Source organism: Pelodiscus sinensis, chromosome 5 (assembly GCF_052426305.1).
Source record: "Pelodiscus sinensis isolate ZL-2025 chromosome 5, ASM5242630v1, whole genome shotgun sequence".
In the NCBI taxonomy this organism is placed as follows: domain Eukaryota; kingdom Metazoa; phylum Chordata; order Testudines; family Trionychidae; genus Pelodiscus; species Pelodiscus sinensis.
The window spans coordinates 17,613,715-17,627,314 of NC_143056.1; the positions used below are offsets into that span (position 1 = coordinate 17,613,715).

Consider the following 13,600-nt stretch of genomic DNA (forward strand, 5'->3'; position numbering starts at 1 on the left):
AATTGTGACCCTTGGCATGTGCTGTGTGAGTATCAGTGTGTCCCCTGGGCTTCCAAAGTTGAGTAGCCCTGGTATATGATAATCCTTATGAAACATACAACTGAAATCTGATTTCTCAACTAAACCATATTGTTCTCCATTGTGTGTGAACATTGGTTTGTTATTTTTGGGTGCCCCAGCACTGTTGGGTTGAGGGTGCTGATGTTGCTTCTAGGAAGGGAGTGGAGAACATTAAGGCCTTTACAATACCCACACTATGGTTCACATTGACTTTGCCAAACCTATAATACACTGACAAATTAAATTTGTGAACTTTGAGCTCTAGCACTCTGTCGCTGTCACAGCTATGATCTTGTGATCCTAAATGTACTTTCTAATCACTTGAGGATAATTATCCAATTTCCAACAATGTAACTCTTAAGTTAAGAAAACAGATGATGATTATTTAACAAATAAGAGTAGTTTTTCAAACTACATCCTCACAGGGTTAGAACATACTGGGACAAATTTATCCCCAGTGTAACTCTATTAGGCCAGATTTTCAAGAGATCAGCTCCTATTTAGGAATCAAAATATATGGTCTAGATTTTTCAGAAGAGCTCAGTGTTTTGAGTGCTCTGCTTTTTTTGACAATCTGATTCTTTATTCAGGTGCCTAAATATAAGTAGAGGTTTTTTGAAGAGATGGTGTCAGCTGGAAGTTCTGAGTACTTGCAAATCCTTCAAGTTAATCCAACTAAACTTCAGTTATGTTGAGGGCAACAGAATTTCACCAGGGATGAATCTGGCTCCATCAACATTTATCTGTAGATCTGGCTTCCCAGAGTTTACAATTTCCGGAAACATTTTCTGAATTTAAAAGGGTTTCCTCCCCATTAAAGTGCATACAAATAAAGTAAGGTTTGCTGTGCCAAATATTATGTTGCTACTGCCACAATCTCTTGGCAAAAAATATTTTTATCTAACTTCATTTAGGAAACTAAAAACTTTGTCTGTGATATAAAACATTTACCCATAGAAAATTTCTGTTGCAGCCCCCCAACTTTCTCTTTATTTCTCTTAAATTGAGGAACTTAAGTAACAAGTCTCTTCTTTTGTAACATTTAACATCAAAACATGTTGCTTTCCCTCCAGTAGCAAAGTAGTTTTCAAGGACAGATATTTATGAGTCTATAAATGGTTGTATAAAAGCTGCAATGTTTTGGTTTCATTCCTGTTTTGAAAAAGAATGTTCATTGGATACCACAGTGATGTGCAAAGTGACATCACCCAACGAATATGTTCAGATCACGAGCAATGGGTGGCAGAGATGTAAAGTCCGTATGTGCTGCATTTGGTTTTATATGCAATATGATTTGATGCTGTTGATATTATTCCTACTACACAAATGCCTAAACCACAACAAACACCATCAGAACTGGTATTAAATGGCAGGGTTTGGGACTTTTTGTTTTTGTTTTTTCCATGAAGAGGACCAGAATGAATTGAATTACCATGTCATCTCTGCAGCTCAGTGCTGATTCACATTAGGAAGACAGGGTACGTCTACACTAGCCCCCTAGTTTGAACTAGGGAGGCTAATGTAGGCATTCGAACTTGCAAATGAAGCCCGGGATTTAAATATCCTGGGCTTTATTTGCATGTTCCTGTCCGGTCGCCATTTTTAAATGCCACTAGTCCGGACTAACTGCCTGCGGCTACACGCGGTAGTTAAACGGTAATTCAAACTAAGTCCTTAGTTTGAATTACCTGTTACTGCTCCTGGAATGAGGTGTAACAGGTAATTCGAACTAAGGACTTAGTTCAAATTACCGTTTAACTGCCGCATGTAGCCGTGGGCAGTTAGTCCGAACTAGTGGCATTTTAAAATGGCAACTGCATTAGCCTCCCTAGTTCGAACTAGGGGGCTAGTATAGACATACTCTCAGTGAATAAGCAGGGCCATCCTTAGGATTTATGGGGCCCTATGCAGTACTATTTATCTAGTGCCTCTATGACCAATGGCAGCCGGGGGGGGGAGGGGAGGGAGATGATTTTTAGAGATGTAATTTTATAATATTCAGCAACACACCAATGAAATGTTTTTAAATCAAATTTTAGTCAATTTTCAAACTAAGGTCCTGTAACACAGTAAATTCAGAAACTGACAGTATATACCTGGGTTGGCAAATGCCTGTTAAATGGCTTCATTACCACTTGAATGGGTTTGATGTTCTGCTAATAGCTCTGGCAGGCTTCTTCACTTTAAAGTTAACTAGATCCTCTCGGGAGGAAGCAGACAAGGGCAGAATTTTGGGAGGGTGGGGGGAGAGCTCCTTTCACCAGCCAGGTGCGAGAGGCAAGCACGCAATTCAACGTTTTTCCCTCACTCCCTGATAGTCTGGGGAATGGGATGAAAAGCAAGCCACACGGCTGCTCCCCCCGCCCCCCGACACACACACCCTCCCGAAATTCTCACAGAAGAGGGACAGGAAGAGGCAGGTGGATGAACATTAAGACCCCGTGGTGCCCCAAATTTTTGGGTGCCCTACCCAACTATGAATCCTCATATGGGTAAGGACAGCTCTGTGGTGGTTCCCATGCTGTACCTGTTGTTGACAGCTACAGAGGCTGCAGTTCTCTGTCTAACCAATGTAGTATGCCTCAAGCAGGACATTCATTTTTTATTTGATCAATATTTCAGTAGGAACTGGGGCTGTTTTGACAGAGAAATAGGAAATCTAATATAGAAAAAGTTTGGTTCTTTGCCTCCGGGGGGTGGAGATGCAAAAGAGCACAGCGTAGGTAACATGCTTAAGCTTGGGGGATCGTATTTCACATTAGACGCTCACTTGCCTGCCTTTCTAGAAGTTGCTGAGTTCACCATCATTGCGAAGGGAGTTTATTAGGGATTTATCCCCACTACTTTGTGAAGGAAAGGCGGAGATTCAGTTCTATATGAATAGACGGATTTGTGAGATAGATCAAGGATTAATTTAATGAGGATCAGTTTACTATGGAAAAAAGGCTGCAACTTAATTAACCGAAACAACTCGACAGTCAGTATTTGTGACAAGTTGTAACTCCCTTGTAATTCCAAAAATCCCAAGCCTGGCGAGACACTATAAGATAACACACTGAGTACATGGCCCCAAGGGCTTGCTTAAAATATAAAAAACTCAATAGGGCGTTGCCACAGGTTATCACTCACTGCTGGGGCACCTTCTTCTAGCCATGTCTGGTGATTAGCTCCTCTCAAGTCCCATATCCCTTTCCTCACCCCAGGGTCTCTCTCTCTCTCTCTACAGCAGGGGTGGGCAATCATTTTTTTGCCGGGGGCCACTTCAAAATTTGAGATTCAGTTCTATATGAATAGACGGATTTGTGAGATAGATCAAGGATTAATTTAATGAGGATCAGTTTATTATGGAAAAAGGCTGCAACTTAATTAACCGAAACAACTCGACAGTCAGTACTTGTGACAAGTTGTAACTCCCTTGTAATTCCAAAATTCCCAAGCCTGGCGAGACACTATAACATTTTTGAAGTGGCCCCTGGCTGCACCGGGGCCTCAAAAGGAAGGGGCAGAGCCAGGATGCTTCAGGCTTCCCCATCCACAGACCATGTTTGGTCTAGGGGTGGGGGAGTCCCTTTGCCCCCTCTTCCCACTAAGCACCCATGCCCCTGGTTGGTGGGAAGAGACTTCCAGTGCTCCTCCATCCCCAGGTCAATCAGAGCCTGGGGGCGGGGGAGCACGCGAAGCCTCCTCCTGCCCTGCCTGGCTGGGGGGCAGGGGAGCAGCAGGGCCTCCGTGGTCCAGATCAACCCACTTGGAGGGCCAGATCTGGCCCGCGGAGGCTCTTTTGCCCACCCCTGCTCTAGGGCTATGTCTACACCGCACATTTATTTTGAAATAACAAAGTGAATGTCAACACAGCAAGCCCATTATTTGGAAATAATTTCAAAATAACAGGCTTCTTCCTCCGACTTCGGTAACCCACATTTCATGAGGAGTAAGGGACGTTGAAAGACGAGTGTTCTTCCTTCGACTTGCTGCAGTGCAGACAGCGCCAAAAGCCAAGTTAAAGTACTTTGACTTCAGCTATGCAATTAACGTAGCTGAAGTTGCATATCTTAACTTGACTTGAGCTCGCAGTGTAGATGTACCCTTGGGGAGGGGTGGGCAATAAGCAGCCCATGAACTGAGTGCAGTTCAACAAGGTTAGTCTCTGGCAGGCTGCCAGACACTTTATTTATCTGCTAATCCACCGCTACGGCCACTCACAGCTCCCATTGGCCGCGGTTCACCGTTGCCGGTCAATGGGAGCTGCGGGAAGTGGTATCCTGGCCTGCACTGCTTCCCGCAGCTGCCATTGGCTGGGAACAGCAAACTGGCACCAACAGGAGCTGCAAGCAGCTGTACCTGTGGAGGTGCAGGTAACGAAAGCATCTGGCAGCCCGCCAGGGGCTAGCTATGAAGAACCACATTCAGCCCACAGGCTGCTTATTGCTCACCTCTGCTCTAGGACTTGGTGTACTCCTTCTTCGTGACTCAGCCCTCCGGCCAGATCACTACAGTCCTCCCTTCCAAGGTACTGAAATCCCATTGGACAATCATCTCAGGCTGTCTGACTGCCTAATCTGAGCCTCCTCCAAGAGCTGGTAGGGGATCCCAGGCTTGTCCTCTGGGTTCCAGTCCTTTATCCAGCAACTGCAGGTTGCTTGGGCCCAGACTCTGTTGCTGTGTCTCTGGACTCTTTCCTCCTTCTCTGCTCTTATCTTCTGGTCTTCCCTCCCCCCTGCATATGGGTACGTCTACACTGCATCCCTAGTTCGAACTAGGGATGCAAATGGAGACAATCGAAGTAGTTAATGAAGCGGGGATTTAAATATCCTGCGCTCCATTAACATGATCTCGCCGGCGCGCTAGTTCGAATCACAGCTGATTCAAACCAGGAAGTGCGCGCCGGGACGCGTTAGTTCGGACTAAAGCCCTTAGTCCGAACTAATGTTACTCCTCATTTTTGTTAACTCAGACTCCCTCCTCCCAGAGAATAACTGCAGACTACCTAACAACATAACCCTGAACGCATCTTCTTTCTTCCAGAGGGTGACTGCAGACCAATGTCCCCTCTCAACTTTTTAATCCGTGTGAGGAATAATGTTTCTATGTGCACTGAGGCATGTGTGAATGTGCACCACCAGTAGAAACAAAAACTAGCCGTGAGTGCTCTACTAATTAGCTGAGAAGCATTTGACTCTCTGCTGAGCAGATGCAAAAGCACACAGCTTACAGGGAACACTGCTGCAGATTACTTCTCTATCACCCCTTTCTGCTGCAAACTTCTGGCTTTATGTCAGCTCAGCAGAGGTTCATCTTCCATCAGCCTTTCAATCCTGGGCTTTCCCTCAGTTGTATCCAATCAGGTTAAATAACCTCACTTAACATGCTCTTCCTTGTGTGGGGTGCACACTCTGTGACAGGCATAGGTTCCAAGGCCAGAAGGGACCACTGTGATCATCTAATCTGACCTCCTGTAGAACACAGGCCACGGAACTTCCCCAACATAATTCCTGGAGCAGACCTTTTAGAAAAGCATCCAATCTGGATTTAAGGATTGTCAGTGATGGAGACTCCACCACAACCCTTGGTAAATTGTTCCAATGATTAATTAATTGCACCATTAAAATGTATGCTTATTTCTGATCTGAATTTGTCTAGCTTCAGCATTTAGCCACTGGATCCTCTTACACCAGTGCCGATTACTGAAGTAAAATCCTTCACTCCTTCTTGAGAGCATACCTGAAGTTGACATACTTACCACGGTGTCTTCCATGTGGTAAAGTCATTGGCGGCTACTCTCCAGTTGATTCCGGCTCCTCTTCCTGTTGATTCTGGCTATTCTTCTCAGAAGTACTGTTGTCAACAGGAGAAAACTTGGAGGTCAATTTATCGCATCTAAGCAGACATGATAAATTGACTGCCGGTGGATCGATCATTGCAGCGTCAATCCACCATGCTGTGAAAACAAGCCCTAAGTGCTCTATACATTGCTTGAGCTGTCACTCAACACTCCTTGGTTATATCCCCCTGACAGTCCTCCCAATGTGGAGATAAACTTATGGGCTGCGTCTAGACTGGCAAGTTTTTCCACAAAAGCAGCTGCTTTTGCGGAAAAACTTGCCAGCTGTCTACACTGGCCACTTGAATTTTCGCAAGAACGCCGATGATCTGATGTAAGATTGTCAGTGTTCTTCCGCAAATACTATGATACTCCCGTTCAGGAAAAAGCCCTCTTGTGCAAATGTATTTGTGCAAGAGGGTCAGTGTAGACAGCTCAGGACTGTTTTGCGCAAAAAAGCCCTGATGGTAAAAATGGCGATCAGGGCTTTCTTGCGCAAAACCGCATCTAGATTGGCATGGACGCTTTTCCGCAAAAAGTGCTTTTGCGCAAAAGCATCCGTGCCAATCTAGACGCTCTTTTCCACAAATGTTTTTTACGGAAAAACTTTTCCGGTAAAAGCATTTGCAGAAAATCATGCCAGTCTAGGCGTAGCCTTGCTGAAGAACTTGTTGCCATAGTCTACATGGCCAGCCTGAAAATATTTTATTAGTAACAAGGATTTCATCCTATCAAACACAAGTGTTTTGTGGGCCCCACAAAACTGCATTTCCTGGAGAGATCAGGAGAGGAAGTGTAATTATGCTGCAGTATACCTCAGCCAAGTAATGAGGAATGTACAGTCTAGAGATAGTTTGACGAAACACATTAACCCAGGACCTGGGAAGCTTCATTTTGACAATGAAGAAAAAAGGGGTTGGAAAAAACCCACTTGCAGACTATCCTTGTTTAAAATATGACTCATGCTGACAAAGCCCGTGTATAGCCCTGCCCGAGAACATTAATTCTTGTGCTCCAAACTGTCCTCCAAGTCTGTTAAGTTTATCTTTAAAAGTACTGTACAATATAGATGTGTCACTGTGCCAGGAAACAACTCATTCTTGAGTAAGCTTGTGAAAGTCCTAGTTCTCATTGCAAATTATGGCTCCTTTTGTGAGCAATATGCCTTCTCTAGGTATTTTATCTGTAGATGGGATCTTTTAATAAACACAAAGGCTACATCTACACTACGATTTTTTTGGGCAAAAATATGCTAATATGGGACTCATTTGCATGAGTCACTATCTCATTTGCATATTTTTGCCGATCAGTTTTTGCACAAAAACAAGCAGTGTGGATGTTTTCTTTTTGTGCAAAACCCCTTTTCCCGCAAGATTCTTATTCCCCAAAAAAGAGGTATACCAATCTTGCAGAAAAAGGGATCTTTGTGCAAGAAGAAAACGTCCACACTGCTTGTTTTTGTGCAAAAACCCTCACACAAAAAGAAACAGCAGAAAATATGCAAATGAGATCACGATTTATGCCAATGAGTCCCTCATTAGCATATTTCCTGCTGAAAAAACTGGCAGTGAAGACAAAGCCAAACAGGGCATATCAAATAAAATGTGATCATAAGTAAAATTACCTACCCCCCTTTCCATTTGTGGTTCATTAGATCCTGTGCTTAGAATAGTCTGACTATCCATCCTACTTTGACTTTCATATTTCTGTCCCTTACTTTTCACTGGTAGTTGGTTAAGCCCAAATAAAACGTTTTAAAAGCCTTAGGTTCTTTGTGACAGAAACTGTCATTTTGTCCTGTTAAGAGCCCCTAGCACAAAGATGACCTGGCTGGGTGTGATAGGTGAATCAGTAATAAATAAATAAATAAATATTAAAAGACCCTCAATAGGGCAGTCCAATGTATTGGTCCTACAAGTGGGGCATGGAGGAATGTCCAGGGGGCATGGCAGGGCCTGGACCAACCTCCACAGAGAGTGGGAAGGGAGCACAAGGTAGTCCAGCTCTGCCCCAGCCCTGTCCTGGTCATGGCCCCTTACTCCCACTCCCAGTCCCAACATTTCTACTTTTTGTCTCAAGATCATTCATAATCACGTTTCCCCTCCTTTCCTAAAAAAGGAGATTAACTCAGCAATTCTCCAGAGTAGGTAGGATGTTCTAGGAACTCTCAGTTGGAGTCTTGTGTCCAGTTCTGGGCACCACATTTCAAGAAAGATGTGGAGAAATTGGAGAAGGTTCAGAGAAGAGCAACAAGATTGATGAAAGGTCTAGAGAACATGACCTATGAAGGAAGGCTGAAAGAATTGGGCTTTTTTAGTTTGCAAAAGAGAAGATTGAGAGGGGGACATGATAGTTGTTTTCAGGTATCTAAAAGGGTATCACAAGGAGGAGGGAGAAAACTTGTTCTTCCTGGCCTCTGAGGATAGAACAAGAAGCAATGGGCTTAAATTGCAGCAAGGGAGGTTTAGGTTGGACATTAGGAAAAAGTTCCTAATTGTCAGGGTGGTTAAACACTGGAATAAATTGCCTAGGGTGGTTGTGGAATCTCCATCTCTGGAGATATTTAAGAGCAGGTTAGATAAATGTCTGTCAGGGATGGTTTAGACCTGTGGTTCTCAACTGGTGGTCCATGGTGACTTTGGACAATGTTCCTGTGGACCACCGAAAAAGTCACACAGCATGAGCAGGCACAGCCGTTAGGCTGTTTTACACCGTGTTCACAAGCACACGGCGCGTCATCCATAGCGTCACCTAGGATGCAACCGCGTTGTGTTGCCAGTAACTTCCATCTGAGGCTCTGAGCGTCAGTGTAGCTGCCGCCATCATACTGAGTGGTTGCTGTGTCATTCGTCCTGTGCTACATGTGCTGGAGGTGGTCCACAAACATTTTTTGATTGGCCTGGTGGTCCATGGACTGAAACGAGTTTAGAACCACTGGTCTAGACAGTACTGGGTCCTGCCATGAGGTCAGGGGACTGGACTCGATGATCTCTCGAGGTCCCTTCCAGTCCTAGTATTCTATGATTTTATGATTCTACTGAAAATGAGCCTCACAGTTCTTGGCAGACATTTCCAGAGCCGTCCTAGAAATGAGTATTACAACATTTGATTAGTCTGTGAGCATTCAGTTTCTGGCATACATGTTCCCCATGAAAGCCAGGCAAGCATACGTGATTTATGGCTCATTGTAATTTTATTAGGAAAACCCACTTGTTGTTTGTTATCACAAACACATTTTACTTACTGCAAGTGAATCTACAAAGATATTTCTCTAGCAGCTGACTGATTGCTGACTGCCTCAGGAAGGGGAATTAACCACCCAAGCCCCTCCCAACCCAAACTTGTATCCAAACAGCCTAGAACTTTGAGGAAGTTCGTACTGGAACTTCATGGGCTCATGCCAGTGCAGAGCCACTAACACAGCTAAGGAAAATGGGAATGACCCCCCAAAGTAAGCAGCAAGTTTTTCAAATTTCTCTTTCAAGCAAAATATCCCGCTGGGAAGAGGAAAAACTAACAGGCAGGCACTGAGTCACCCTATTTTCCTCTTGTGATTATAGATTTTATTGTTTGTGTTACTATATTCAAACATTGTCCTTTAAATAAAAAAACCCCTCTCAGCTAAATCATAGCTAACATGTTTTAGCATCAGTTGAATCAGATGCACTAACCAGTACTGGCATGGCCCTTCAAGACTGTAGTTTCATTAAGTGAATCTACAGGGGTTCTCTTTTATAAAAATAGATGGAGAAGCTTATGGAAAACTTGGCCTTTTTACTCTTTAAGATAGCAATGGGTCATCATTTCCATTATGAGAAAAAAAAGAGCAACAGAGAGAGTGTTTTGGGGGAAATCAGGAGGAATATTGGAATATTTTAGACAGCTGATTACAATGAGAACAATAGCTATTTTTATGGTATACATACCATTTGCAAAGCACATTTAGCAGATGGACTGGCAATTGCTGACAAGTCAAGCCACATTATGCACTTAGGAAAAGAAAGCGTTTCTACTTATCGATTCATGAATTGTCATCACAGTAGATTTTGAAACATGCAGGAAAGTAAGCCAAACAGCAGAGAGTCATTTAAACCCTCCAGATTCATGGATTTGCTCAGAAAAGGGTAAGCAGGACAGAGGATGGGGTTGATCTCTTTCACTGTTGTTTAAACATTGTATGGTTTGTTTGTGATGCTTTTTAATGTAATTAAAAGTTCCAAGTTAGGAAACTTCCAATTATGGGAACTTTAAGGAGAGCAAGCCCAAGAGTACAGTAGTGTAGTAGAGGGTGGCGGTTGACTGACCAAAACTAATAGTCACGTTGTGATTGGCCATGAACCTTCTGGAGGATGTCTCAATTATTCAGCAGCTCCCCAAAATGCATTCTGAAAGGACCTCCCCACTGAAACACAAATAATCCCTAATCCCATTAAGTTAGTGGGGAAGGTGAATGGGGAACAAAGGTAATAATGGCAGCCAATGGGAATGCTGGAGGAATAGGGGGAAAGATGCCATTAAGGAGTGGGTGAAGGGCTGGAAGAGAAAACGTAGCAAGTTTGAACTACCCCTATCATCCCCACCACCACGGAGTGCAATGCAGCCAAGTGTGACCCTTTCAGCTACTGCTGCTTGCTACTGTGCTAACAAAAAGCCCTGATTCAGGACAACTTGCCTATTCAAGAAGATCTCTAACCCATGGGGTATGCCTAGACTGCATCCCTCTGTCGGCAGAGGGGTGCAGTCTAGACATAGATATGTTTAAATCCCACTGATAATATTGAAAGCACATGCTTAAAGTTCAGCCTGGTCTCAAGAGTTTTCCTGAATCAGGAGCTAACCTAGGCATTGGTTCTTTTGTGAGAGAAAGTGAACTGAAAGTGGCTGTTGGCCACAAACTGCAGCTGCAAGCGCCACTGGATTGCTGAAGGCTAGAAGGAAAAAGGAAGAGTTTGCATAGGAAGGACACCTTAAAGAAAGAGAAAATTGGCTAGGAAAAAAAATCAAATAACTCATCTATTAATAACAGAGAAAAAGTGTTAGAAATATTTGTTAATTGTCTAGCTTGTCCTGTTCATAACACTGTTCCCCATAATGGAGGAATATCTTGCCCTGATTGCCACAATATTGTATGTTGAAAAAGAGTTTTCAAATAAAAACATGCAGAATTACAGAGTTGTTCACTGACAGCAATCAGCCACTCAGGTACGGGCGGCTAATGGCAGAGAGCTAAACGTACATCAGGTATTTACACCAGTGTACTTCTAATGTCCATCTTGGAATGGCTTATTGATATAAGGGTTTTTTAAAAATTTTCCCAGATGCTAATTAGGTGGGGGATTAGCTCCAGTCAGTCATGGCGCCTTGGTGGTGTCTTCCCCCAGACTCCTGCCGTCCTTTCACCCTGTAGATCCCTCTCACTTCAGGAATAACAGCTTCCTCTTCATGATTTGACTGTCAGGCCAGGTCACCATATGTGTTCCCTCTTCCTTGGCATCGAGTGTCTTTTTTGGCAAACAGGCTTAGGCAGGCTTTCTGCTCACTGTCCTGCCAGTGACCCTTCATCAGCTACTGGTAAGGGGACCCTCTGCTCTGGGGCCTGGCCCAAGGCTCTCAGCAGCCAAGGTTTAACCTACCTCACATCTTGCTGCTCTTTCCCCATAGCCCCTAACCTAGGTCTCGGGTTTTCCCCGTTTCCTGGTTTGCTTGTCCAAACTCTCCCCTTCCAGGGAGTAAAGTAGGCTACTTCCTCTAACCCCAGACACACTCCTTTCTCCCAGGGAAAGACTATAGAAGCTTTCTTTCCCTGCAGCTACTTTCTGTTGCCAGTTCATTCCAGTTTTTAAAATATACTTGTAATGGTATTTTATATGTTTTTTCCTGTTTTTCTTTATAAAAATTAATCAATTTCCCCATCTCCAAATTAAATCTAGATTTTAATTAAATGTAAATGACCAATTCAAACATGACTGATCTGTTAGATTAAATGACAAACTGTCACACTTTAATTTGACACATAAATGTTGCTTTTTAGTTAAATTATTATACTAGTAAATCTGAACATTGAAATAATTACTTGGGCTTAAACTTTTGCATTTCTTTTTCTAAAACAAGCAAATTGAGTTGGCCACATGGGAGAGAAAAGATCAGAAAAAATTATTTTAAAAAGTGAACGTGATTTTGAGTCATATGATATGGCATTGTTCTGGTCTTTATAACTCCTACTCCCTACTTTCCAAAAAATTCCTCTGTTCTGAAATCAGTCCAGCGGCTATTGGAAGGGGTTACCGACGTGAATTCCATTTTGTTTATGAAAACATTTTGGACAAAGCATTGATTGTCCAGGATTTCTGAAAAGAATTAAAACCTATGAAATGTTGGCATAACAGCTATTTGGAGCATGAAAACGACACACACATGAATCACAGTTCCTTGGCACAGTCACTTATACACGGAGTGGTGGGGGGGGAAGGAGAAGCTTTGCTTGAGACAGAATTAATCAGTGTAGTTTTCATGTTTGTAAGTTTGTTTTTAGTGTCTTGTGAAATGAGAAAATGTAGGCCAAATCTTGGGGCTAGTTTTATAATGGTGGACAGGAGTGTATTAGCCCAGATGGTTGCATAAAAAGGCTGTGTGACGTAGTGGGAGGCTGTCCACTCTTGTGGCCCTGGATCCTGTCTGGTTTGGCATTCACTGTTGCTGTGTTGTGCTGTGGATGACCCCTACTGGCCTGTGTCTTTAAGCAATGCGCAGCGGGGAGTGGTCCCATGGCTAGCAACTTCTCACCTGGCCAGGGGAAGGAGTTTGAACAAAGGAAGGGGTGTGGCTACCTGGGGGGTTCTGTGGTTTGGAGAAGGGGTCGTCAGAGGGTGGGGAAGCATGAAGGAAGCAGACTAAAACCAGTATAGGAGGTTCAGGGGCCTGTGAACCCCTCCCCCCCAGGGAACTGGGGCTGTCAGCCTATCCTCTTATGCCTACATCGAGCTTATGCTGTGCTGTATCTCGGAGAAGCAATAAACCCATTTTTACTCTCCTGGCTGGCGGAGAGTCACATCTGGCTGCGGATGGGGGTGCGAGGTCAGGGGGCTCCCCGACACACCGTCACAGGCTGAATACCTGATCTGGAGGGCAAATGGCCTATGAGTAAGCAGAGAGGAGCAAGGACAGATTTACATTCAGTCTGTGGCATGATTATGCAAAGTTTCTTGAGGGATAGAAAATCTGTGCAAGAAACCTTCTCTCTCTATCATCCCAGTCATTTCTATGTGGGTGAGATGCGGGCTGACTTTCCTAATTGTTCATGAAGTGAGAGTAATTAAGTTTAACAGTACTTCAGGAAGAGCTGCATGGGGTATGTCCCTCCCTAACAGAAGCTGAAGTAAGAGGTCCTTTATGCTCAGGGATGGATTTGCTCAAAATACTTGACTGCATTTTAGTGAACCTCTGAACAACTCTATGTGAGGTTTTTGCTTGTCTGATGTACAATACCCCATTCTGACTCAACCCTATCAGGTTCCTCCAGTCTGCTTGACTCATCCCTGGCAAAATGCAGGAACCTCCCTTTGTTCCATCACTGTGATAATCCACCTGACATTTCACTCAAAACAGACCTACCTGCTTGTGCTTGCTCAGGAGAAGCGATCAACTGAAAATTCAGTCACAGGCAGTTAAAAGCAGAACTAAAAATAGCAGGCAACATTGCAAGACAAGTTCCTAACTCTC

General features: G+C 43.7%; 1 protein-coding gene and 1 long non-coding RNA gene across 2 annotated transcripts in view; one reads left to right on the plus strand and one right to left on the minus strand.

The window, feature by feature from the left end:
- The window catches only part of AHNAK2 (AHNAK nucleoprotein 2), a 77,947-nt gene that overhangs the window by 20,971 nt on the left and 43,376 nt on the right, over positions 1–13,600 (plus strand). The window lies entirely within an intron of this gene.
- Positions 1–13,600, minus strand: part of LOC142829068 (uncharacterized) — a 74,896-nt gene that overhangs the window by 7,652 nt on the left and 53,644 nt on the right. Inside the window, exon 2 of the long non-coding RNA XR_012903280.2 lies at positions 5,801–5,895. This is a non-coding gene — a long non-coding RNA (uncharacterized LOC142829068). The remainder of the gene's footprint in view (positions 1–5,800; positions 5,896–13,600) is intronic.